The following is a 24,886-nucleotide window of genomic DNA, read 5'->3' as shown; positions in this document are numbered from 1 at the left end:
GAGAGAGAAGAGGGAGAGAGAGAGAGAAGAGGGAGAGGGAGAGAGAGAAAGAAAGAGAGAGAGGGAGAGAGAGAGAAAGAGAGAGAGAGAGAGAGGGAGAGAGAGATAGAGAGAGAGAGGGAGAGAGAGAGGGAGAGAGAGAGAAAGAGAGGGAGAGAGAGAGAGAAAGAGAGAGGGAGAGGGAGAGAGAGAGAGAGAGAGAGAGAGAGAGAGAGAGAGGGGGTTAACGCAAGCTAATTATTGAAATAAAATTGAAGCATATGTTTGTCCCGAAATTACCTAGTTTTGGTCGAGTAGTTGTTAAATCCCATTTCTCCCCCTCCCCCATCGCCACCGCCTCTCCCTGTTGATTGTAGCGAGTGTTTAAATCCATTTAAATCTCGGCCACCCGTGATTATATATTATGTCTAAATAATAATTTACATCACAATTGAATCCAAAAGAGAGAGAGAGAGAGAGAGGAATGAGGTTTAACGTCCACTCGACACACACTAGTTCATTTCGGAACTAACGTATGGTTTAATTTTATTTCAATAATTCGCTTGCGCGTTGGGTCTTTAGAGGTGGAAGGAAACCGGAGGACCCGGAGAAAACCCACGAGGTTGGACAGGCGACCCTACTCCTTGTCACGTACAACCGGAGATTCGAAACCACACCAGTTGACTCAATGATAGGCTTTATGATACAGCGCACACGTGCTAATCATTCGGCCATCCAATTCCCCCCCACCCAATATTGTTGATCAATAAGAGTACATTGTAGCGTGAATTCAGCAGAGATAAATTAACATACATTATGCAAGAGCTAAATCTGTCTACTGCAGTTCGTTCTTTAGACCTGAAATGTTATCTAAATTATTAATTAGACATTAATTAACTTATCCAGACCATACTCAACTCTAGATGGCTTCGCTAGCCTGCGATCTTTAGTGGACTATGAGCCGATTTACTGCATAACTTTCCTTCACGATTTAACGATTAAATGGATAATCGAGACTATGCTGTTTATCGTACTGACTTTAGTAATGATGATCGAGGCTAGGCGGAAATTTCAATCGCTTAATTCACGGTTCATAGTGGATCAATTTGAATAAAATTTACAGCAAATTCCCTTCACATTATCTAGTTTTTAACTATTATAGTGAAAACTGGCAACTCGTTATCTAATCTCCCATAATGTATCTTTAATTATTTTCTAAAAAAAATGGACATGACGACCGACGGCTTGATAGTTTTACAATTTCAATATATATTCAGATAATAATAATTAAATAACATGTTGTAACTAGGATATAGAATTACAAATAAGATCGAATTGATTTCCTGTAATTGTACGATTTTATCTGCTGTAGATATTCAAAGAAAAGATACAATTATAGCCTACATTCTAAAATCGATAGAACGAATGAACGAACGAGAGCGAGAGAGAGAGAGAGAGAGAGAGAGGGGGAGACGTCTGTTGGTCTGTTGAGTGTAAACAAGTTTGGAAAGACAGAGAGAGAAATGGGGTTTAACGTCCATTCGACACAAACTAGATCATTTCCGAATTAACAGAGTTCGTCACAAGCTAGGGGATTTCGAGACTGATATGGTTTAATTCTAATTCTATAATTCGCTTGTATGAGGAACCCGGAGGACAAGAAGAAGAACCCACGAAGTTGGACAGATGACCCTACTGCTTGTCATGTACAAGCGGTGTATCGAGACCATGCCACGTGACACAATCACAGACCTTATTACCTAATAAGTGGGGCAGGTGACCCTATTGCTTGTTATGTATCGAGACCATGCCACTTGACACAATCACAGACCTTATTACCTAATAAGTTGGACAGGTGACCCTATTGCTTGTTATGTATCGAGACCATGTCACGTGACACAATGACATACCGTATTACCTAACTCACACCCGTTAAACCATTCGACCACCCAACCTCCCGTAAAAAAGGAGAAAATAGAACAAGTATGATAAAAGATTTACAGAAAGTCGAAAATCTCTGGATTAAAATTCAAAAATGAACACATAAATTATTCTAATAATGGGACAAAAAAATGGCACAATGCAAAGCTGTTCGCAAAGGTGGGGACTTATCCGACTTCTTTTGCGAATTCCTTTTCGTATCTTTCAGACAACAGTGAAAAGATAATTTAAGAAATATTTTATTCTTCGACCATTCTATCACAATCTTCGACTAATACGAGCTTAAGTCAAGCAACATGCGAACTCTTAAATCCGCTCTGAAATGTTTCCTTTTTTTGGGTTGTCCATTCTGCAACAAATTTTTTAAATAAACAATATTTTATTTTCAGAAAAAGATAGAGGAACAGGCTAGGCCTATATATATTACCTCTCTCCTATATTATAGAAAATATATAAAAAAAGACAATATATCCAAATAATGATATAATCTTCAACTGTTACTTAAAGTAGTAAAATATTGTTATTTATTTATATAATACAACTAAGTTCAGTATATTGTTGTTTCCGTGGCGTTAAAACATGGGTGTGGTTCCCCCTTGTCAGTGATGCAGGACGGAGGGCCTGACAAGGACAGCTGTCTAGTCCTTCGGATGAGACGAAAAACCGAGGTCCCGTGTATACATTGGAATGCACGTAAAAGATTCCTTGGCAGTTTAAATACGATATGAGTAGGCCGTAGCGCCGCTGCCCGGGCAAAATTTCCTTCATAGCACACTGTATGGCGTATGCACGTCTTCATTAGCCTAGTTTAGGAGCAGAACAGTAGGACGTTAAAACCCATTTAATTTCATTTAATTTCATTTCATTGTTGTTTCCGTGGCGTTAAAACACGGTATATTATTTATCTATTTTGTTATTTCCATGGCATTAAAAGTTGTTTATCTATTTTGTTATTTCCGTGGCCTTAAAAATTATTTATCTATTATTTCCGTGGCGTTAAATCATGATATATTGTGTTTATCAACAAATGTACTGAATCCAACAAACATTTACCAAAATAACGCCCACTCGACACAAACTAGGTCGTTTCGGGACTAACATATGGTTCAGTTTTACTTCAATAATTTGCGTGTAAGGGTCTTTAGCAGTGGGAAGGAGGGGACCGGGGGATCGGAGAAACCCACGAGGATGGACAGGCGACCCTACTCCTTGTCGCGTACAACGACGCCAGTTGAGTCAATGACAGACCTTATGATACAACGCGCACACGCTAAACATTCGGCCATCCAAAACCCCATGATTTAAAGCTGATTAATGACAACAGATTATTCGTGCTAAACCTACTGAGAAGAAATAAAATGGAATTTAACTACTTGTCTGCACCGACTAGTCTAATGAAGAAAGGCATACGCCATACAGTGTGATATGAGGAAAATTGTGCGAACCATAGACCCCTGGTTCGGACAGCACGCCATTTATATTAAAACGATTAAAATCAATTTCGTTTCGTTTTATTTTCGATATTGTATTATAATGCACTGTAGTGTAAATTTAAGAAAGAAACAACTGAAAATGGGGGTGGGGTGGGGAGGGGGACTAACATATGGTTTTATTTTATTTAAATAATGCGCTTGCGCGTAGGGGTCTTTAGCAGTGGGAGGAAACCAGAGGACCCGAAGAAAACCCACGAGTTTGGACAGGCGACAATCAATACCGGATCATAAACTAATTAAAATTAATATGCATATTCAACATTTAGTACAATTATCCCGGCTTCCATAATATGTTGTTTATTACAAATTTAACGTCCGATACATAATACATGATACTATAAACAGGTTGATTTAATTAATTTATCAAAAAATAAAGGAGTAATAAAAAGAATTGGTAAAAACATAAAACAAAGTTCTTGTATATCAAAACGTCACTTTAAAAAACATGGTGTTAAAATTCGCTGACGTGTGAAGAGAGGGTGGATTATCTACTTATTGCCGCTTCAAAACTATACGATTACGAACCTTTGTACTTTCAAATGAAAACAAGACACACCCGAGAAAATAGTTGCATCAAAATAGCAAGAAGGGTTGGGATAAGGGGTTAATCCCTTTGGACACCTCCGGTCAACATTCTAGACATATATACGACGACTAACTTATTTCAACCTTCCAATCGTCAGAGGTAGAGAAACGATGTAGATCGATTTTCCGATCAATGTATATACCTTGGTTTGGTTGTTTGATGTACCTGTTCGATGTTTGACTCCAGGGAAGATCTGAATACCTGGATACATTTAAATGTTTGTTTTAACCGTGGAGAAGTCCCGAGGATTCCTCCCAGACATCGACATGATTCTAGTATTATTTGTACGTGAATGTAAAGGAGAGGGAAACACACAATGAATTATAGATTAATACAGAGAGAGAGAGAGAGAGAGAGAGAGACAGAGAGAGAGAGAGAGAGAGAGAGAGAGACACAGAGAGAGAGAGAGAGAGAGAGAGAGAGGGAGGAGAGAGAGAGAGACAGAGAGAGTTTAACGCCCACTCACCACAAACTAGGTCATTACGGGACTAACATATGGTTTAATTTTATTTCAATAATTCGCTTGCGCGTAGGGGTCTTTAACAGTGGGAGGAAACCGGAGGATCTGGAGAAAACCCACGAGGTTGGACAGGCGACCCTACTCCTTGTCACGTACAACCGGAGAGAGGGAGAGAGGGAGAGAGCAGGTTAACGTCCACTCGACACAAACTAGGTAATTTCGGGACAAACAAAACAAAACGATGTACAATTCATAAGGGAGAGAGAGGGGGAGAGAGATAGAGAGAGAGAGAGAGAAAGAGAGAGAGAGAGAGAGAGAGAATGTGTGTGTGTGTGTGTATCATGTGGTTTTGGGACTAATATTTGGTTCAATTTTATTTGAATAATTCGCCTGTACATAGGGGTCTTTACCAATGGGAGGCAACCTTGGGGTACGGAGAAACCCACGAGGCTATTCAATTCAGGTAACCCTAAAAATAACTAAGAGAGAAAGAGAGAGAGAGAGAGACAGAGAGAGAGAGAGAGAGACAGACAGACAGAGAGAGAGAGAGAGAGAGAGGGAGGGAGAGAGAGAGAGAGAGAGAGGCAGACAGAGAGGGAGAGAGAGAGAGAGACAGACAGACAGAGAGAGAGGGAGAGAGAGAGACAGACAGACAGAGAGAGAGAGAGAGAGAGAGAGAGAGAGAGAGAGAGGGTAGTTCAATTTGGGACCTAATTCGCTTGCACGCAGTGATCTTAATGATAGGACGAATTTGGTGGGTAGGTTGAAACAGCTGTCCCGCCCCACTGACAAGGGGGAACCACGCTAGAAAATTTGGTGTGGGGGTAGGTAGAGACAGGTGTCCCGCACCACGGACAAAGGGAAACCACGCAGGAAAATTACTGTTTTATATTGTGGTTCTAACCCGTTTTGCAAAGACTAAATAAATATGTTCAGTGGTATTGAATATGAAAATGGAAGCTGAATAAATATTTCATAGTTTTCTAAAAACAGCAATTAATCAATTAAAATGTCGTCCAACCAGCTTCCTGCCTGTTTTCAAGTGAAGATAAGACAGACAACGTAATTTCCGTATGCTGCAGTGGATGGCAAATGTTGAAACACTTTCAATTGATAAATTCTAAATGGAATTAGAGATTCAATTTTTAAAATATTTTAGAGATGATTCAAGCGTCACAAGTTTCTCAGATTCGAGACAATGTGGAGAAAATACTATTGACCAAATTATAAGGTCAATTCTACTATAGGCGTACGAGGCCGATCGATGTTAGGGGGGTGGGGGGAGAGAAATGGGGTTTAACGTCCACTCGACACAAACTAGGTCATTTCGGGACTAACACATGGTTCAATTTTTAATTTCAATAATTCGCTTGCGCGTAGGGGTCTTTAGCAGTAGGAGGAAACCAGGAGCCCCGCAGAAAACCCACGAGGTTGAACAGGCGACCCTACTCCTTGTCACGTACAACCGGGGAATCGAAACCCCGCCAGTTGACTCAATGACAGACCGTGTGATACAGCGCGCGCACGTGCTAACCATTCGGCCATCCAACCCCCGATGTTAGGGGGCCAGAGCTGAAAGGCCCGTTTACAGACGGCGCCTAAATCTTGGAGGTTACCGCATAGGGGCCTCCCCAAGAAAGTTTGGAAAACTTGACGGCAACAAACGCATTTTCCTGCTATTGCAGTCCGTAAATACAACAACTTCAATGTGGTCCAATGTAGCCAAAAGTTAGGGGGCTGCTGTATTATAAATGTACAGATATGTAGTTTACGACAACGAAAAATCGAATTTCTGTATATCGAACTGAAATTAACATCGATACGAGAATAAATATCCCTAATCGCCGTCTAAATAAGGTAAAAATATACTGTTCAATAATGTGTTCGGTAAAATGGATTAAACATTCCACATCAAATACTTCCTTCGGTGTTGAGTATTTATTATCGGATCTGGTACTGTTAGCAACAGGCTAGTTATTGCTTCAACTAACATGGTAGACGATAGGTATTCTCTCATCCACAACACATAAATACAGTTTACCACAGGGCAAATAACAGAGCGTGATGTGCTCAGGGTTGTTGTCACGTGATGACAACCGTTAAGCGGTTAAAGTACTCGTGACATCCGATTGGTCAATAATTATCTATAGGCAGCTACTTCCTAATGTCAACAAAGATCGTTGTCGGTGTAGAACTAATTTCAATACGTCCCAGTTAGATATAGTCAATATTGTCTCTGTGCATTCAACCGATAAATGGTACTTCGGTTTGTAGAGTCGGTCGGGAACAGGGGGAGGGGGGGTACAGTGGGTGAGGTCGGGGCCAAGGGGGCATAGTGCGTGAGGTTGGGACCAAGGGAAGTAATGCACTGGCTCATTAGGCCTAACCAGAAGGACCCGGTTGTTAATTGACCGAGATGTCCATTTATCAGGGAAGCAGGAAGGTGGTGGTGGTGGTGGTGTGTGTGTGTGTGAGTGTGTGTGTGTGTGGGTGGGTGTGTGGGTGGGTGTGTGGGAGGGGTGGTGGCAATAAACAGTGCCTTGTTGGTCGGATGGGACCAAGGAGGATTGGATTTCCGAATGGTTAGCGCGTGCATAAGGTCTTTCATTGAGTCAACTAGTCAAGGAGTAGGGTCGCCTGTCCAACCGCGTGGGTTTTCTCCCACTGCTAAAGACAAAATAAAATCCTATGAAATGGGGTTTAACGTCCTACTGATCTGTACCACCTGGGCTAATGAAGATGGGGATATCATAGACAAATTTTCCTGAGAAACATATATACGACACTCAAGATCTAGAGGCAAACGGTTGGGAATGGGGGGAATGTGAGGCTGAAAGGGAAATCACAACCATTATCGTGAAAATCGCCTTCCGTGTCAAATGTCATGGATAAGGGGAGACCTTTAAAATATTTAACGTCACAGTTTTTGATTGGTAGTTTGATAGGTCGACAAATAACAGTCACTGATCGAGATATGATGAAGAATTCCATCAACCAGTCGCGACGTTGTTTCCACCGATTGCCAGGGTAATGGACTTTGATCCCACTTTTCGTTACACGTATGTGTCTCGCCTTTGTATACTATATCTGCTGATAGAGGATTGGTTTCAGACGAGTTATCTGCCCCTGAATTTCATAATCTCGCTAATGAATAAAATGAAATGAAATGGAATTGGGTTTAACGCCCTACTGTTCTGCGCCGAACTGGGCTAATGAAGACGGGCATATGCCATACAGTGTGCTATGAGGGAAATAAATTTTGCCCGGACAGCGGCAATATAGCCTACTTTTATATCGAATTCCAGCTATCAAGGGATCTTTTACGTGCATGCCAATGTTGTGTACATGGGACCTCGGTGTTTCGTCCCATCCGAACGACTAGACAGCTGTCCTTGTCAGGCGCGTCTTCAAAGATGATATAAGCAAGCGAGTACCAACTTTAAAGCGACAGTAGGTAAGATAAGATAAAGAGCTGTCAGTTCTCGCTATAATAGTTACAAAACAGATAATGAAAAGACAATATGCTGAAAATTTCAGTCAAACTACTTCATCCTACGCCTAGATATTGGTGATACAATTATAGGCTAGCCTCGATTATCATTTCTACCGTTGTTATGATAATAAAGCCTCGATAATCCATTGTTACGATATCCGCATCCAGTACAAAACGTATTTGAATCTACTAAATATCGCAAGAATTCGATGACATCGAAGTTGAGTATGGTCTTGGTAAGTTAAGTAATGTCTAATTAATGGTCTATATAACATTTCATGCCTAAAGAAAGACACGCAATAGGCATATTTAGCTCTTGAATACTGTCTCTTTAAGTATTTGGTCGCTAATCAAATATATTTAACCTCATATTAGAAATAACCAGAGCACCAATCTATTAATAAAAACAGAGACATTTCTACTCTGAGCATGATTACAAAATTCACAGATTTCCTTGTTACCAATAATGTTGGAGAGAACTTATATAGGCATTTGCCTGTTGTTCAATCCATTTCAGTTTATTGAATAAAATATTGTTTTAACTAAAGACGTATGTAGTTCATAATTAACTAACACACGTTTATGGCGAAACTGACTTAAAAGTCAGTTACTTAAAAGTCAGTTTCGCCATAAACGCACTGACCAAACATGACGAAATATAAAAAATCTAAGTTGTCCTATTGTCTAATGTCCGGGGAAATAAAATTATAGAAGTCGATTGTATTTTTAAATGTTCCCGTTCCCAGGAGCCTGCTATTCGTGACTTGTTGATAGATGGATATCAATCTGATACAAGTTTCACCTGGATTACTTTGATGTTTTGCCGACAGATTAACAAAACCAGGTGAGCGAAATGGTCAGTATCGTTGACATAGAAACCGTGTCATTATATATTGTCCCAATGACCTCGGTCAGTGACGCCATATTGATTCTAAGGACGATATTTTGTTTTGTTTCACGCATCCATACAAATTCTCTTCCGATCGGATATTTCAACGCTCAAATGCCACCGATTCCGTTCGAATATTTGTCGGATAATATATAATTACTCGCGGCTTACAACACACTAAAATCTACCCAGATTAACAAAACCAAAAAAAAAAATTACCAAGGCAGATAATCTGCAGGCTCTGATTTCATTTTATCAAGAGAGAGAGAGAGAGAGAGAGAGAGAGAGAGAGAGGGTCATTTCTGGACTAACATATGGTTCAATTTATATGCGCATAGGGGTCTATAGCTGTGGGAGGAAACCGGAGGACCCGGAGAAAACCCACGAGGTTGGACAGGCGACGCACAACAAGCGGGGGAATCGAAACCATCGCTTCACTCAATGACCCCCCCCCCTCATTTTTTCAAATATAGACCAAAGAAGGAGAGAGGGAGAGTGAAATGAGGTTTAAAGTTCACGCGACACAAACTAGGTCATTTCGGGACTAACAATTTTATTTCAATAATTCGCGTGGGCGTAGGGGTCTTTAGCAGTGTGGGGAAACCGATCGACTTAACATAATTCCTTTAGACCACGATTAAGCTGCTGTTGTTGTTTATTACAAATTTAACGCCCAATACATAATACATGATATTATGGACAGGTTGATTTAAATATAATTATTTACATATGAATGAGTGATAAAAGGGTAAAAACGTAAAAAAGGGCACTTTAAAACACGGTTTTAAAATTCGCTGTCGTGAGAAAAGAGAAGGGTCATCTTCTGCCATCGTCAGAATAAAGTTAAGTTAAAACAGAAGGTTAAGTGCGACCAAACAATTGTTTGGTATACTGTCAATTAAAATTCCGACATTGACCAATGGTAGGACAGTTGGTAAGAACTGGTGGACAGTGACCGGAAGATGGCTATATCCGGGCGTTACAAATAACAAAAGTGTAATATATATATAGCAGTATCTAATATTTACAACTACAAAACTAACATTGGCTTAACCAATGACCAATGGAAGCTGGCCATACAACAACAGATACGACACGGATACAGAGTTTGTTGAAATGGTATTTACACCGTTGGACACAAACAATCCTTTAAAAAATAAGCTAATGAGCACACAAGACCAATAACCTACTTAATTACCAGTTAGACTCGTATTTAATCTGTTGCCGGTCACCTCTGGCTCCCGGTTGTGGTTTCGATCTGTGGTGTGAGCGTATGTGGCTTGGAGATAGGAGCGCCTTCTTAACCTCGTGGGTTTACTCCGGGTACTCCGGTTTTCTCCCACATGAAAGACCCTGCGCGTGCGCTGAGATAATAAAAATGAAAATAAGACAACATGTCTGCGATATCACCTTCGGTAGAAGCGGACATTCAACACTAAAAACAAAATTCAACCTACTGACAGTAGTTTCTATGAGGTATTTAACCTGATGTCAGTAGTTTGTATAATAAATGAGGTTTTTAACCTGTTGTCAGTATTTTGTATAATAAATGAAGTATTTAACCTGTTGTCAGTAGTTTGTATAATAAACGACGTATTTAAACTGCTGTCTGTTGTTTGTATAATAAATGACGAATTTAACCTGCTGTCAGTAGTTTGTATAATGAATGGGGTATTTTACAGGTAGCTCCACTCGGCACAGACTAGGTATTTACGGGAATAACAGAGAGATTCTCTCGCATTCCCCTTTTTAATAATCAACACGCCCTTCCTGGCCATCACTGGAATGGCGAAATGTTACACTATTTTAATTGCACCGACTAAAATCAGTCAAGCCCTGCTGAAATGAAATGAAATGAAATGGGGTTTAACATCCTACTGTTCTGCCCCGAACTGAACTAATGAAGACGGGCATACGCCATACAGTGTGCTATGAGGGAAATACTGCCCGAACAGCGGCACAATACGACCTACTCTTATATCGAATTCCAACTGTCAAGGGATCTTTTACGTGAACGCCAATGTATACATGGGACTTCGGTGTTTCGTCCCATCCGAACGACTAGACAGCTGTCCTTGTCAGATGCTCCGCCCTGCATCACTGACAAGGGGGAACCACGCCGGAAAATCTGGATGAACTCTTTCTCAGCCAATGCAGGGATCGAACACCCGCTAACGTCTTACTCACTTAGCCACCGTGACCCCCCTCCCCCTCAAGCCCCGCTCCGTATAATGGGACTATATCGCGTTAGCGCCTTGAATTGGTTTTCTGGAAGTAGTAAAACGGTTATTATGGAAATGAATACGTTTTTAGAAGATTAACTTCGAATAAGCGGACAATGTGATTACAGATCTATAGTGCAGACAAATAAAACTACATTTTGAACTATTAATAAACTAAACGAAATAGGATCTGTGTTTAAATCAGATCGAGTAACTCGATACACACCTTGATTGATGTATCGGTTGAGAAGTCAGACCACTAACATTCCAACTTAATTTAAAAATACTTACACGTAACTAGAAACATCCGTGATTGGGTTCTTATGTTCACACGTCTCAGTTGAACAGATGCGTTGCCAGCCAGATATACAACAATGGTTTGTCTCCCCTTGGCACCAATTATCATGATAAACACTATTCTGATCTACGTAACTACAGTTGATGACGTCACTCATGGTTTAAACACTCACCATTCATGACGAGAATATGAAGATTCCTGCAAGTATAAATACAAGTCTATTAAAAGTAATTCAATGCGGCCCTTTTTGATTATAATATATTGAGGGGGGGGGGGGGGCTAACGCGTGGGTTCTTGTCACTGAGACAAGTGACATGGTTTCGATTCCCAGCTTCTGTACGTAACAAAAGGAGTGGGCTTGCCTGTCCAACCTTGTGGGTTTTCTCTGGGTCCTCCGGTTTCCTCCCACAGCTATAGACCCCTAAGCACAGGCGTATTAACGAAATACAATTGAACCACATGTTAGTCCCGAAATGGACGTTAAACTCCAACCTCTCCCTCTCGCTCTCTCACTCTCGCTCAATCTCTCTCTCTCCCTCTCCGGGGATAAATCACGCGGTTGCCCCAACGCTTTGACAGAATCGGATCTTCATCACTGTATAATAATATTGTTCAACCGGTGTCAAACAAACAGGCCTACCGTGGATCGGATATGTTACAAATCGGCCCCATGATTGAAGTATTGGGTCTTCAAGAATCATTAAAAATACAAACGAAAAACCCCACCTTTATGAAATGAAAACACATTTAAATAATCCTCTTACTGACATTAACAACATAGAAACTCAATTTATTAAGACCTATCGTTCATTAACGGTGTATAAATGGCTTACTGATTTGAAACTCGCTAATAATCAAGAATCGTTTGAAATACAAAAGAGCTATCCTACCTTTATGAAAAAACAACTTTTAAATAAATCCTTTTTCTGATATAAAACCTATTGACCATTAACTTTGTATAAATGGCTTACTTAATTGTAACCCCCAATCATCAACAATCGTTAAACGAACAGAAGAAAATCCTACTTTAAAATAAATCCTTTTTCTAATATAAAACCTATCGACGCCATGAACTGTATAAATGGTTTAATTAAGTACGTTATATATATATCCGGGTATCGATATTAATGTAAAAAAAAACTGGAATGCTCTTTGTCATCGTGTAATTACATACCGTATGACAATAATCAATGACGCTGATTGGCTTATTGAATAAATACCAAACACCACGTCATATCGATGGACGGAACTCTGTTCATGATTTTACACGAAAATTGCATTTACTCATACGGGTCGCAACTGCCACAATCAAAGCGACTTTTGAGAATAATCGAACCATCGAGGAAGTCATCAGAAAATTGTTTTGTGTTGATACAATTGGTTCTTCTCAAGGAGTTAACAACAAGTCAGACGAAGCGTTGATTCCGCGTTAATAATTAATAAGTGAAGTGACGGATGGGAAGGTACAAGTAGGTTAAAGTCAGGTTGAAGATATACTCAACAATAGTACACATCCATTCAGAAAGAAAGTCAACATTTATTAATTATGGCAATCATTATATCAATTAGGCCATGTTTGGGTAACTATGATAACAGTTAGGTCATGTTAGGGCAACTATGATAACAGTTAAACAATGTTAGTGCAACCATATCAGTTAGGTCATGTTAGGGCAACTATGATAACAGTTAAACAATGTTAGTGCAACCATATCAGTTAGGTCATGTTAGGGCAACTATGATAACAGTTAAACAATGTTAGTGCAACCATATCAGTTAGGTCATGTTAGGGCAACTATGATAACAGTTAAACAATGTTAGTGCAACCATATCAGTTAGGTCATGTTAGGGCAACTATGATAACAGTTAAACAATGTTAGTGCAACCATATCAGTTAGGTCATGTTAGGGCAACTATGATAACAGTTAAACAATGTTAATGCAACCATATCAGTTAGGTCATGTTAGGGCAACTATGATAACAGTTAAACAATGTTAATGCAACCATATCAGTTAGGTCATGTTAGGGCAACTATGATAACAGTTAAACAATGTTAGTGCAACCATATCAGTTAGGTCATGTTAGGGCAACTATGATAACAGTTAAACAATGTTAGTGCAACCATATCAGTTAGGTCATGTTAGGGCAACTATGATAACAGTTAAACAATGTTAGTGCAACCATATCAGTTAGGTCATGTTAGGGCAACTATGATAACAGTTAAACAATGTTAATGCAACCATATTAGTTAGGTCATGTTAGGGCAACTATGATAACAGTTAAACAATGTTAGTGCAACCATATCAGTTAGGTCATGTTAGGGAAGCCTTGTTATCAATTAGACCTGGTTAGGGCAATCACAAGATGTAGCGTAGATTGTTTATTATCGTGGACCCGTTACTGGACAGACAAGACAAAGTATCGCTTATCTATTGTAAATCTAGACGATCAAGAGTTAATTATAGCCTTGGCATATCCAATCTGATTAAAATAGAGATCGTTTTGATGGCCTCTACTACATGAAGATCTGACCGGTTATAGCGGAAGGCCAGAGTTGATGTTTATAGTAGGTTACCCACGGTCCGTGCACCTCATGCCAAAAACTCGCCGTAACAGACCGTTTCATTGGCTAATCCTTCACATCATCCAGAACGCAGTTTAAAAGCTTGTTTTAATCAGATTGTGGCATATCAATAAATGTCTAAATAATAATTTACATAACATTTGAAGGCAGAATGAAGAACTACATAAGGCAGATTTAGCTCTTACATAATACGTCTTTAAATGGCCGGACTATAATATAATACAAAATTATTTCACATTTTTGCGAAGATCGGGCAAAATGATATGAAAAAGAAAATAGGGTTTAACGTCCTAAAAATAAAATTGAAACATGTGTTAGTCCCAAAATGACCTATTTTGTGCCGAATGGACGTTAAACTCCCCTCTCTCTCTCTCTCTCTCTCTCTCTCTCTCTCTCTCGCTACAGTCACCGAAATGCAGAATCTACACTTCATCAGTAAACTTTTGTAATTGTTTTGGCATCATTGAGAATATGACGCAGTGCAAAAGTATTACTTCTACTAAAATGTATCGGCGAGAACATGAAATATAAATGTGGATGGAAAGCAAGAACAATGGTTTTAGATACGTAAATGGATTTGCAAGCATGTGTATAGTAATGCTTTTTATAGTTTCAATACATTATTTAAGAAAATAAACAAGTTCCATACTTCCCCTTATATCTAGGTCTCCTAGTTACGTGTCATCATGGGAATAAATACAACACTGGATTTTGTTTGCTCGGGATTTTAATCAAACAAAAATCAGATATTCTAGATTTCTTTGATATGTACCGCTTATGTTATGTCGTTATGGGAGCCACGGTGGCTGGGTGGTTAAGACGCTGGCTTGCTATACTGGAGGTCGGGTGTTCGATCCCTGCATTGGCCGAGAGAGTTCATCTGGATTTTCCGACGTGGTTTCCCCTTGTCGTGGTGCAGGACGGAGGGGTCGAACACCCGACCTCCAGGCTAGCGAGCCAGCGTCTTACCCACTTAGCCACGTGATCCCCCAGAACAATAGGACGTTAAATCCCATTTCATTTCATTTCGTTATTTCTCTCCACACACAACAAATCACAAATTATAAATTCCTTTGGCAAACCCAATAAAAAAAAATCGAAATGGTCCACCCTCTTCAATAGTTTTAACAGGCTTGTATAATTATCTCAAATCATCTTAGTCGAGTTTCGTGTAGTACTTCCGGCATCGTGACGTACGCCCGACATAGAAAACCTTAGAGATACATTATTTATTATTATTATTATTACAGCATATTTATAGTGCACCCTTCCTTTCATATAACATTAGTTAAGAGTTTGATAAAGAGTTGGTCATTATCTTGCTATAATAATTCAAAAATAGATGATGAAAAAAGAAAATATTGAAAATTTCATTCAAATTACTTATTTTGTTTTTTCATGCCCAGTTCGGAGCAAAACAGTAGGACGTTAAACCCCATTTCATTTCATTTCTTTTTTCATCATCTATTTTTGAATTATTATAGCAAGATAATGACCAACTCTTTATCAAACTCTTAACTAATGTATCGTCAAGCCTTTTACAAATGATAAACGAGATATTTTATCCTTTTAATTCATGAAGTGGTATGGAGCTTTCTAGAAATATTTCGTGCTGCGATTGAAATCGTGGTTTTAATCGTGGCGTAATCGTGATGATCCTATCAGGTCTTGTCACACATTAAGATCATTCGTAGCAATCGTGTTGATCGTATAGAAACGTATCCGAACGTATCGGCACGTACCAGATCGTAGACTCATTAGAAACTTTTGGCAAGCTGAATTTTTCCGTATCGCATACGTGAAACGTTGCGTCAATGTAGTTTTAAAGTTTTGGCAGATTTTTTTGGCGTCGCGTAAGTATCATCATCAGTACTAGTCAAGTGCTTAGCCTACAATTTCGTGGAGTCAAATCTTCGATTTCGACTCGACAGCAATTGTTGGTTTCACTAATTTAGCACGTAGATCAACCAGCATGTAGACAGGCTAGAAAAATATGATAATTCCGTGAAAATAATGATTAAATTCCAGTCTTTATCATGGTTAAAATCACATCAAATATACACCTTCGTGTTCTAGGATAAATATAGATTCATAAAAACGCTATGATACAACATATCGTCGTCTAAAAGTAGCAAAAAGACAGTAAAAAGACGGCAATGTTATACGGACCTTTTCCTTATGAAAGCTGTCCGATACGTGCTGCAGTATCCATGTGCCGTATCACGTATGAGGAATACACAAACATTGATCACGTCACACGCAAAATCCATACGGATACGCGATACTGACCAGGAATATACGCTTGCCAAAAGTCTCTAACAGGGACAATCCTATCGTCACGCATCGAACGACAGCGAGAAACTAGCAGCGGATTAAACAATCTAATTAACATGCAGATCAATATTTTGTTTCGCTTTTTTATACTTTCGATAGCCTGCACTACATGAAGATCTAACCAGTTGTAGTAGAAGGTGGCGCCAGAGGTCGCAAGAGCGACTTTTGACCCTATAACGTCAGACATTGATTAGTCAATCAGCGTTGACGTTTCTAGTTGTTTACTCACAGTTCCGTGCATTGCCTAATTACTTCATCCAGAACGCAGGTAATATAACAACTCTTCCAGATAGTATAGTAAAGACAAGTTAAACAAAATTTTGAAGTATAAAAAACGAAACGAACTAGGATCTGTGTTTTAAAGGAGCTAAATCGCTAATATTTTGGACCTAGAAATTGGCACAAATGGGTCGCAACTGTTTTACATTCAATCGTGTCCGTTATCAGTTATGTTCGGCGAAATACGCCTGAAGTCTCAACCGCAAGTCAGTTTCTAGCGTCTGGTTATTCCAGTCAACACCGATATTATTTATTGCGCATGCTCTCTAAATAAGAACATGATATCCGCGTTTGACATGACTTATGGAATATGTCTAGCCTCATTCTTTTAGCACCTTGTTACAAATGGCGCTAAAACGCATTATGGTACACGATTCGTGTACCAATGGTAAAATGTTTATTTTGTCTTAAATATTGGATATCAGAAGCCCATCTTTTCCAGGTAAGATCACAACACCAATGCTGATTTAAATTGCAAAAAAAATCGTGTTTTCAATGTCGAAGATTTTGGATTATATTGAGTTACAGACTTAGCTACTTTAATCAGATTGCGGAATAAAATACATTACATCTCGTGAACACAATACATTACATCTCGTGAACACAATACATTACATCTCGTGAACACAATACGTGTATAGGCTATTGAAATAAACAATAACATATTTCCTATGGTATTCCTAGTAAACAAAAAACATTATGAAATAAATTTCCCACTTACAATAAGCGGGGTTGGATGGCCGAATGGTTAGCACGCGCGCGCTATATCATACGATCTGTCATTGAGTCAAATGGCGGGGTTTCGATTCCCCGGTTGTATACATGGAAAGGAGTAGGGTCGCCTGTCCAACCTCGTGGGTTTTCTCCAGGTCCTCTGGTTTCCTCCCACTGCTAAAGACCCCTACGCGCAAGTGAATTATTGAAATAAAATTGAACCATGTGTTAGTCCCGAAATGACCTAGTCTTGTCGAGTGGACGTTAAACCCCATCTCTCTCTCTCTCTGTTCTACAATAAGATTGTCCAGAATGGTCTACTGCATCCTCCGTTTATATCAACTCTCTCCGCTTGAGGGGGATCACGGTGGCTAAGTGGGTAAGACGCTGGCTGTTTCACCCTTGTCAGTGAAGCGGGACGGTGGGAATGACTAGGCCAGCTGTCTAGTGGTTCGGATGGGACGAAAAACCGAGGTCCGTGTATACATTGGCGTGCATGTAAAAGATCCCTTGACTGTTGGAATTCGATATAAGAGTAGGCCGTAGTGCCGCTGAACGGGCAAAATTTCTCTCATAGCACACTGTATGGCGTATGCCCGTCTTCATTAGCCAAGTTCCGTCTTCATTATCCAAGTTCGGAGCAGAACAGTAGGACGTTAAACCCCATTTCATTTCTCTCCGCATGAATCAGTTTTTGATCCATACGTTACACAGAAATATCGGCTTGTTCAGCCTCCCTACTATCCTCTCTTATTCTTTCAATGGCGTGTTACCGCCCCTCTCCGCCCATCCCGGCCTCTCCATTTCTTTTAATGGCGGTCTGTCAGCCATATCTCCCTCCTCCCTCCCCCAGACTCGCCTATTCTTTTAATGGAATGTCACCTCCCTTCTCCACTCATCACCGTCTCTCCATTTCTTTTAATGGAGGTTTACCCGCCCGCTCTTTCCTCGCTCGGGCTCTCCCATTCTTTTAATTTGGTATTGTCCCCCGCGTTCCCTCCTCCATCGCCCCCAGATTCTGCTATTCTCTAAATGGAGTATTGCCTCCCGCTCCGTCTTCCCTCATCGCCCCCGGGATCTCCTATTCTTTTAATAGGGGTTGCCGCCACGCATCGCCCCAGCCTCTTCTATCGTTTTAATGGACGTTTGACGTCGCCTTCTCTCTTTTCCCAGGGGGGTTGGATGGCTGAATGGTTAGCGTGCGCGCGCTGTATCATAAAGTCTGTCATTGAGTCGACTGGCGTGGTTTCGAATCCCCGGTTGTACGTGACAAGGAGTAGGGTCGCCTGTCCAACCTCGTGGGTTTTCTCCGGGTCCTCCGGTTTCCTCCCACTGCTAAAGACCCCTACGCGCAAGCGAATTATTGAAATAAAATTAAACCATATGTTAGTCCCGAAATGACCTAGTTTGTGTCGAGTGGACGTTAAACCCCATTTCTCTCTCTCTCTCTCTTTTCCCAGCCTATTCTATAAATGGAATATTGCCGGTATCCATTTCTCTCCGCCCTTCCTCTAGCCTCTTTGTTTCTTTCAGTGGAAAATTGCCGGCCCCGCCATTCATATGCAATCCCCGAGCGTCTCCTATTCTTTTAATGGAGTGTTGCCGGCCCATCCCCCATCCGCCCTCCCCTATTCATTTAATGGAGCGTTCCCCGGCCCCTCCTCCCCTCCCCAGACTTTCCTTTCAATGGAGTATTGCCTCCCGCCCCGGCCTCCCCCATCGCCCCCAGCCTCTCCTAATTTTTTAATGGAGTATTGCCTCCCGAACCGGCACCCCCCCCCCCCCCTCCATCGACCCCAGCTTTTTTAAAAAGTATTGCCTCCCGCCCCGGCCTCCCCCATCGCCCCCAGCCTCTCCTAATCTTTTAATGGACTATTGCCTCACTCGAATAATAGTGTTACGCCTATTCTTTTAACGGAGTGTTGCCCACCCCTCCTTTCCTATGTCGTTTGTTATCCCCACTGGACCCTAAAACGCATCCCTTCATTCCCAGGTGTGTACAGAAATCTCAAAGATGCTATAATTCCTCAACATCTCATCTTAATTAAAACCCACTCCTTCAGTCTCCTTCATGTTACAAATGCACTGAAACGCATTTGGGTACACGATGTTGATTTAAATTTACAAATAATCCGTGTTTTCAATGGCGAAAACTTTGGATGATATTGAGTTAGAGACTTAGCTACTTTAATATGAGACGGAGGGAGAGAGAGCAATGGGGTTTAACGTCCACTCGACACTAACTAGGTCATTTCGGGACTAACATATGTTTCAATTTTATTTCAACAATTCGCTTGCGCATAGGGGTCTTTAGCAGGGGGAGAAAACCCGAGGACCCGGAGAAAACTCACACGGTTGGACAGGCGACCCTCCTCCCTGTCACATACAACATTTGACTCAATGACAGACTATGATACAGTGAGCACGCGCTAACCATTCGGCCACCCTCCGCCCGTTCCTTCATTCTCAGGGGTATACAGAAATCTTAAAAATCTTATAAATATCTAACATCTTAATTAAATTGTAAGATTAGCACCCACCTCTCTATCTGAGCATTTATACGATCCGACAAATTCCCAGGAATGGATATATCCAAAACTCCAAATCGACACCAGCACCACAACATACAGACCAAATCATCCAGACGAAAACTCGATCCTCCAACGGAATCTTCAGCTATACATAAGGACTGTATTACATACAGATCGAAATCATCGATAACGTCAAATCAATCGTTTTGAATACGTTAATTCTGCAAGGCGCGAGATTCCTGGAATCAATAGAACGTCGGCGACAGATCGATACTACCCGCCATAGAATCCGAGAAGGTACAACATAGAGATATTTGTTCGTCAACTTACGAGTTAATACCCTCGTGAATATTAAACATCAAACACAAAAGACGGCGATCGAACATTAAGGGCAATAAGTGGGAAATGTTTTATTGTTAATTTGGATAACGTCATATTTTGCGCCTGGTAACAATAACGTCACCTGTAGCTGTAATATTAATTAATAATAGAATTCCATATTTTAACATGTCGTTGACAGAAAGGTGAAATAAATCTTCATTAATAACGTCACTGTCGAGGTAACTATGCACAGAATAATATTTAGTTTAAAGGTACAACGCGATCAATATTTAGTTTAAAGGGAAATGAAATGAAATGAAATGGGGTTTAACGTCCCACTGTTCTGCTCCGAGTGGGCTAATGAAGACGGCCATACACCATACAGTGTGCTATGAGGGAAATTCTGCCTGGGCAGCGGCGCTACGGCCTACTCTTATATCGAATTCCAACTGTCAAGAGATCTTTTACGTGTACGACAATGTATATACAGGAACTTTCTCGGCCAATAGTTTAAAGGGATCACAAGATGGGTATTTTGTTTAAAGAGACCGACCATAGAACCCATCAATATTAAGTTTAAAGGGGCTGCAGCGGAACCCATCAATATGCAGTTTAAAGGGACCGCACATGGAAGCGACCACACATAATTATTTAGCTTAGAGCGAGAGAGATAGAAATGGGTTTAACGTCCACTCGACACAAACTAGGTCATTTTAGGACTTGCATATGGTTCAATTTTATTTCAATAATTCGCTTGCGCGTAGGGGTTTTTGCAGTGGAAGGAGACGGGAGGAACCGGAGAAGAAAACCCACGAGGTTGGACAGACGACCCTACTCCTTGTCAAGTACAACCGGAGATTCGAAACCACGCTAGTTGACTCAATGACAGACCTTATGATACAGGGCGCGTGCTAATCATTCGCCCCCCCCCACACACACACCCGGCAACAATAAATGTTAGATATAAAGTTTAAGGCATACATAATGAAACGTATATTTAATAAAATTCACTCCAAATTAAAAAGAGTTTAATCCAAATATCATTCAAGTAGATCAATTCTAACTTATAACCATTTATAGTTTACATGGATTTCAAACAGCCATCTTTATTATACACTAAATAGAAAAAGAAATACCTCTCGTGGAGTGGGGGGTGGGGCTATCCACACCACACCGATTTGTTATAATACATGGACGGGCTTAATTGTACAGTAACAACAATATTTACATTGAATCTGACTTGCTGTAACTTTAATAAGACGCAATACTAACTGGTAACTGGGATAATCGAATCTATTAATATTTTACATACAAGGAAATTGCGGAAACCACCGAAGAATACCGATTTCAAGACGCGGAAATGAATTAAAGCGAGAGAGAGAGAGAGGGGAGAGAGAGAGAGAGAGAGAGAGAGAGATGGGGTTTAATGTCCACTAGACACAAACTAGGCCATTTCAGGACTAACACATGGTTCAATTTTCTATGTCAATAATTAGCAGTGGGAGGAAACCGGAGGACGCGGAAAAACCCCACGAGGCTAGACAGGCGACCCTACTCCTTGTCATGTACAACCGGGGAATCGAAACCCCGCCAGTTGACTCAATGACAGACCGTGTGATACAGCGCGTGCACGTGCTGACCATTCGCCCCCCCCCCCCTCCATGAATTAAAGCAGGTGCCTTGCGGGCGGTAAGAACCAGTTAGATCTATTTCCTAAGGCCAACTTCAAGTTTAGTCAAAGGTCACGAGATGTCAACGGGGTTAGCGCTAGTCCCAACCCCAACCCTAACCCTGGACCTAGCCCAAACGCTTCCCCTAACCCTAACCTACAATTTCGCCAATAATCACGTGCCCTTTATTTACATCTCAGCGATCTTGACGAAATCTTGAGTTGGCCTTAAGAATTAGATCTAGTCGGTACCTGTAACAGACAACGTAGTGGGTGGTACAATAACATCAGGACCAAACGTTGTAATAAAGACGATCACACGCCATGCAGTGTACTACCAAGGAATTTTTGTCCGTACAGTTACAATCCCAACTTTCAAGGAATTTTTCGCCAAGGTTTACACGGGACCTCGGTTTTTGGTGCCATCCGAAGGACTGGACGCTGTTCCTTTATCAGGTCTTGTACCAAAGGAGAAACCACTCTGGAAAATCTCGAAAGGTAATTAACTTCCAAGTCAACCAAGGAAACGAACCTTAGATCCCACTGTTAGTGGTCTGCAACGTCGTCCTCGCCGAGTCATAAAGTATAAATTCGAAATAGACCGTATCCAGTGTCCGGCCAAATTTCTCTCGTAACACATGATATTGCGTATATGCCCTGACTTCAATAGCCCGGTCGTAGCAGAACAGTAGGACGTTAAAACCCATTTTATTTCATTTCACACAATGCCAACGTAGATACAACAACTAAAATTGTTCATGTAAACCGATTCTTGGAAATGTCTATCACGTACACAAGACCATACTCAACTTTCCGGTAGTAATTGTTTAAGGAGAATGGGATGCCGAGTGGTAATCAGTCCATCGTTGTCGGTGTATTCGGGGTCAAAGGCATATTGCGGTCATTACGTATACCCTGAAGCGAATACGCGGCCACTTCATAGTCGCTATCATCCAGAAAAATATTCCACGAATATTAGTCTGGATGCGTTGTCAACATTTGAGAATAATAGGTCATTGGTAGGGTGCCCCGTGCAGCGACAATTATAGGTTATTGGTAGGGTGCCCTGAGAAGCGAAAATTACCACGAATGTTTTAGGATAATAATACGTAGCAACAATATAAATCCAAGTCATATCAGCGTGTTTTGTATTCGTATTTCGTATATATATTGACAAGGGGCAACAGATTTATGATTTAATTTAAAAATGACAAATGACACTATTCTGTAAACGACGATAACTCCCCTCAGAATGAAGTAATTTGAATGAAATTTTCAACATATTCCCTTTTCATTAGCTATTTTTTTTTTTAAGCTATTATAGAGAGAACTATCAGCTCTTTATCTAAATATTACGTAATGCATGCATATTTCACTTTCCCCGACTGATCACCATGCCATGCTATATTAATAATACAAGATACCTTTTACACCATCATCTGTTATGCATTAATGAATATATCTGAATTTTAATAATTCAGAGACGACAAAGTGAAAGCGATTGTAATTGATACTCCATTAAACCAAGTAAATAAAGGAACAAGCAATTCGATACATCCGTCGTCTTCCAATAATTTGTTTTTATATATAAAATAGAAATGCATAACCTTCGGTCACGGTAAATACCCCAGTAGTCAGCTAATATTCTCGGTTTCTGTGATTTACCATGTAACAAATACTAGTATGTATTTAATTTTATTATTCTTTGGGTAAAGGGGGGGGGGGGTGCCCCGATTGGTTAACGCGTGCACTTTAGATCATAAGTTCTGTCATTGTATCAAGTGACGTGATTTCGATTCCCCACTTGTACGTGACAAGGAATAGGTTCACCGTCTACCCTCGTGGCTTTTCTACTGGCCCACTGGTCTCCTCCCAAAGCTAACGACATTATTTGCAAGCGAATAAATGACCAACTTATAATAATTGGCTTTGATTGTGTATTCCATAGAAAAGGTCCAACATATGAAAAGGCACGTTTTCCAAGTTGTAAGTGAATATTTGGAGATTTTAGAAGATGTATTGTCTGAGAACTGAGTTTTCTACTGGTAGTGCGGGTCTTTACAATATATTTTTTTTTATATATATATATATATAAGATGTGGATTAATCATTTAATTTTATTTTCTTTGGGTATGGTGGCGGCCGTGGTGTTGTCGGTTGCGCTGGTGTTAGTGGTTGTAGTTGTAGTGCAAGAGTGGGGTATGGGGTGTCAATGTTATATGAACTATATTCGTTGATTTTTGTCTTGGTGGCGAGCAATACTTTCCATTTCTTGTGTTTATTACATTAAAACATATATTTCTTTGAGTTAAAGGTAAATTAAATGCGATTTAACGTCCGAAAGGGCTATGGAAGACAGACATACGGCATATTGTGTCCTATAGATGATGGAAATTGTGCCCGAGACCAACGTTAATCTAACTGCCAAGGATTCTTTTACGTCTCATCCGAAAGAGTTTACGTTTCGCAAGGCCCTATGTCCTGTATCAGTGGCAAGGGGGAGCCACGCCGGTGGATTTCGGTGGATTTTCAGTATGATGTACAGGGAAAGGTCATCTACACCAAAAAAGCCTTCTAAAGGAATTTTTGGGGGGTTTGTCAGTATTTTGACTAGACTAATACTCAAATAGACTATCGCGAGACTAAATTCACGCATATTACTGTACAGAAATCTTCCATGTGAGCAATTGCGGGACATTTTGGCTGGTTTTCAGGACGCGGGGCTTGGACAAATTTTGTGGGACTGCCCCGCGAAATACGGGACAGGTGGTCACCCGATTCATGTATCATGACTCAATTTGATATTTGACCCCGAAACCCCAGCGGTAGACTGTACTTGATTATCACTCTGCATATTATTCTACGTAAAAAATTACTATAGAACAGTTGGGTCTGGTTGTGCCCTTTTGATGGACAGCCCTCTCCTCTGCCAACTGAGACACAAGATTGGTAGAAATTGGTTTCAGAGGATTGATAGATAATTACAAGTAGTGAATTTGTGTATCTCTAAATTTACTTCATTCAACCCAAATAAATTTGTGGGAAAAGTTATAGAACCGGACAAGAGTTAACGTTATCATAAATTTACTGTGGTCT

At 40.4% G+C, this 24,886-nt stretch overlaps 1 long non-coding RNA gene across 1 annotated transcript in view; it reads right to left on the bottom strand.

Moving 5' to 3' along the window:
* Positions 1-19,962, bottom strand: part of LOC126826777 (uncharacterized) — a 34,390-nt gene extending 14,428 nt beyond the window's left edge. The window contains exons 1-2 of the long non-coding RNA XR_007682389.2: positions 19,810-19,962; positions 11,355-11,559 (exon numbers count right to left, since the gene is read on the bottom strand). This is a non-coding gene — a long non-coding RNA (uncharacterized LOC126826777). The remainder of the gene's footprint in view (positions 1-11,354; positions 11,560-19,809) is intronic.
* Positions 19,963-24,886: the final 4,924 nt, after the last annotated feature.

The sequence above is a fragment of the Patella vulgata genome, chromosome 7 (genome assembly GCF_932274485.2).
Source record: "Patella vulgata chromosome 7, xgPatVulg1.2, whole genome shotgun sequence".
Lineage (NCBI taxonomy): Eukaryota > Metazoa > Mollusca > Gastropoda > Patellidae > Patella > Patella vulgata.
Note: the sequence above shows the minus strand (reverse complement) of the source record. Positions and strands in the feature narration are given on the sequence as shown.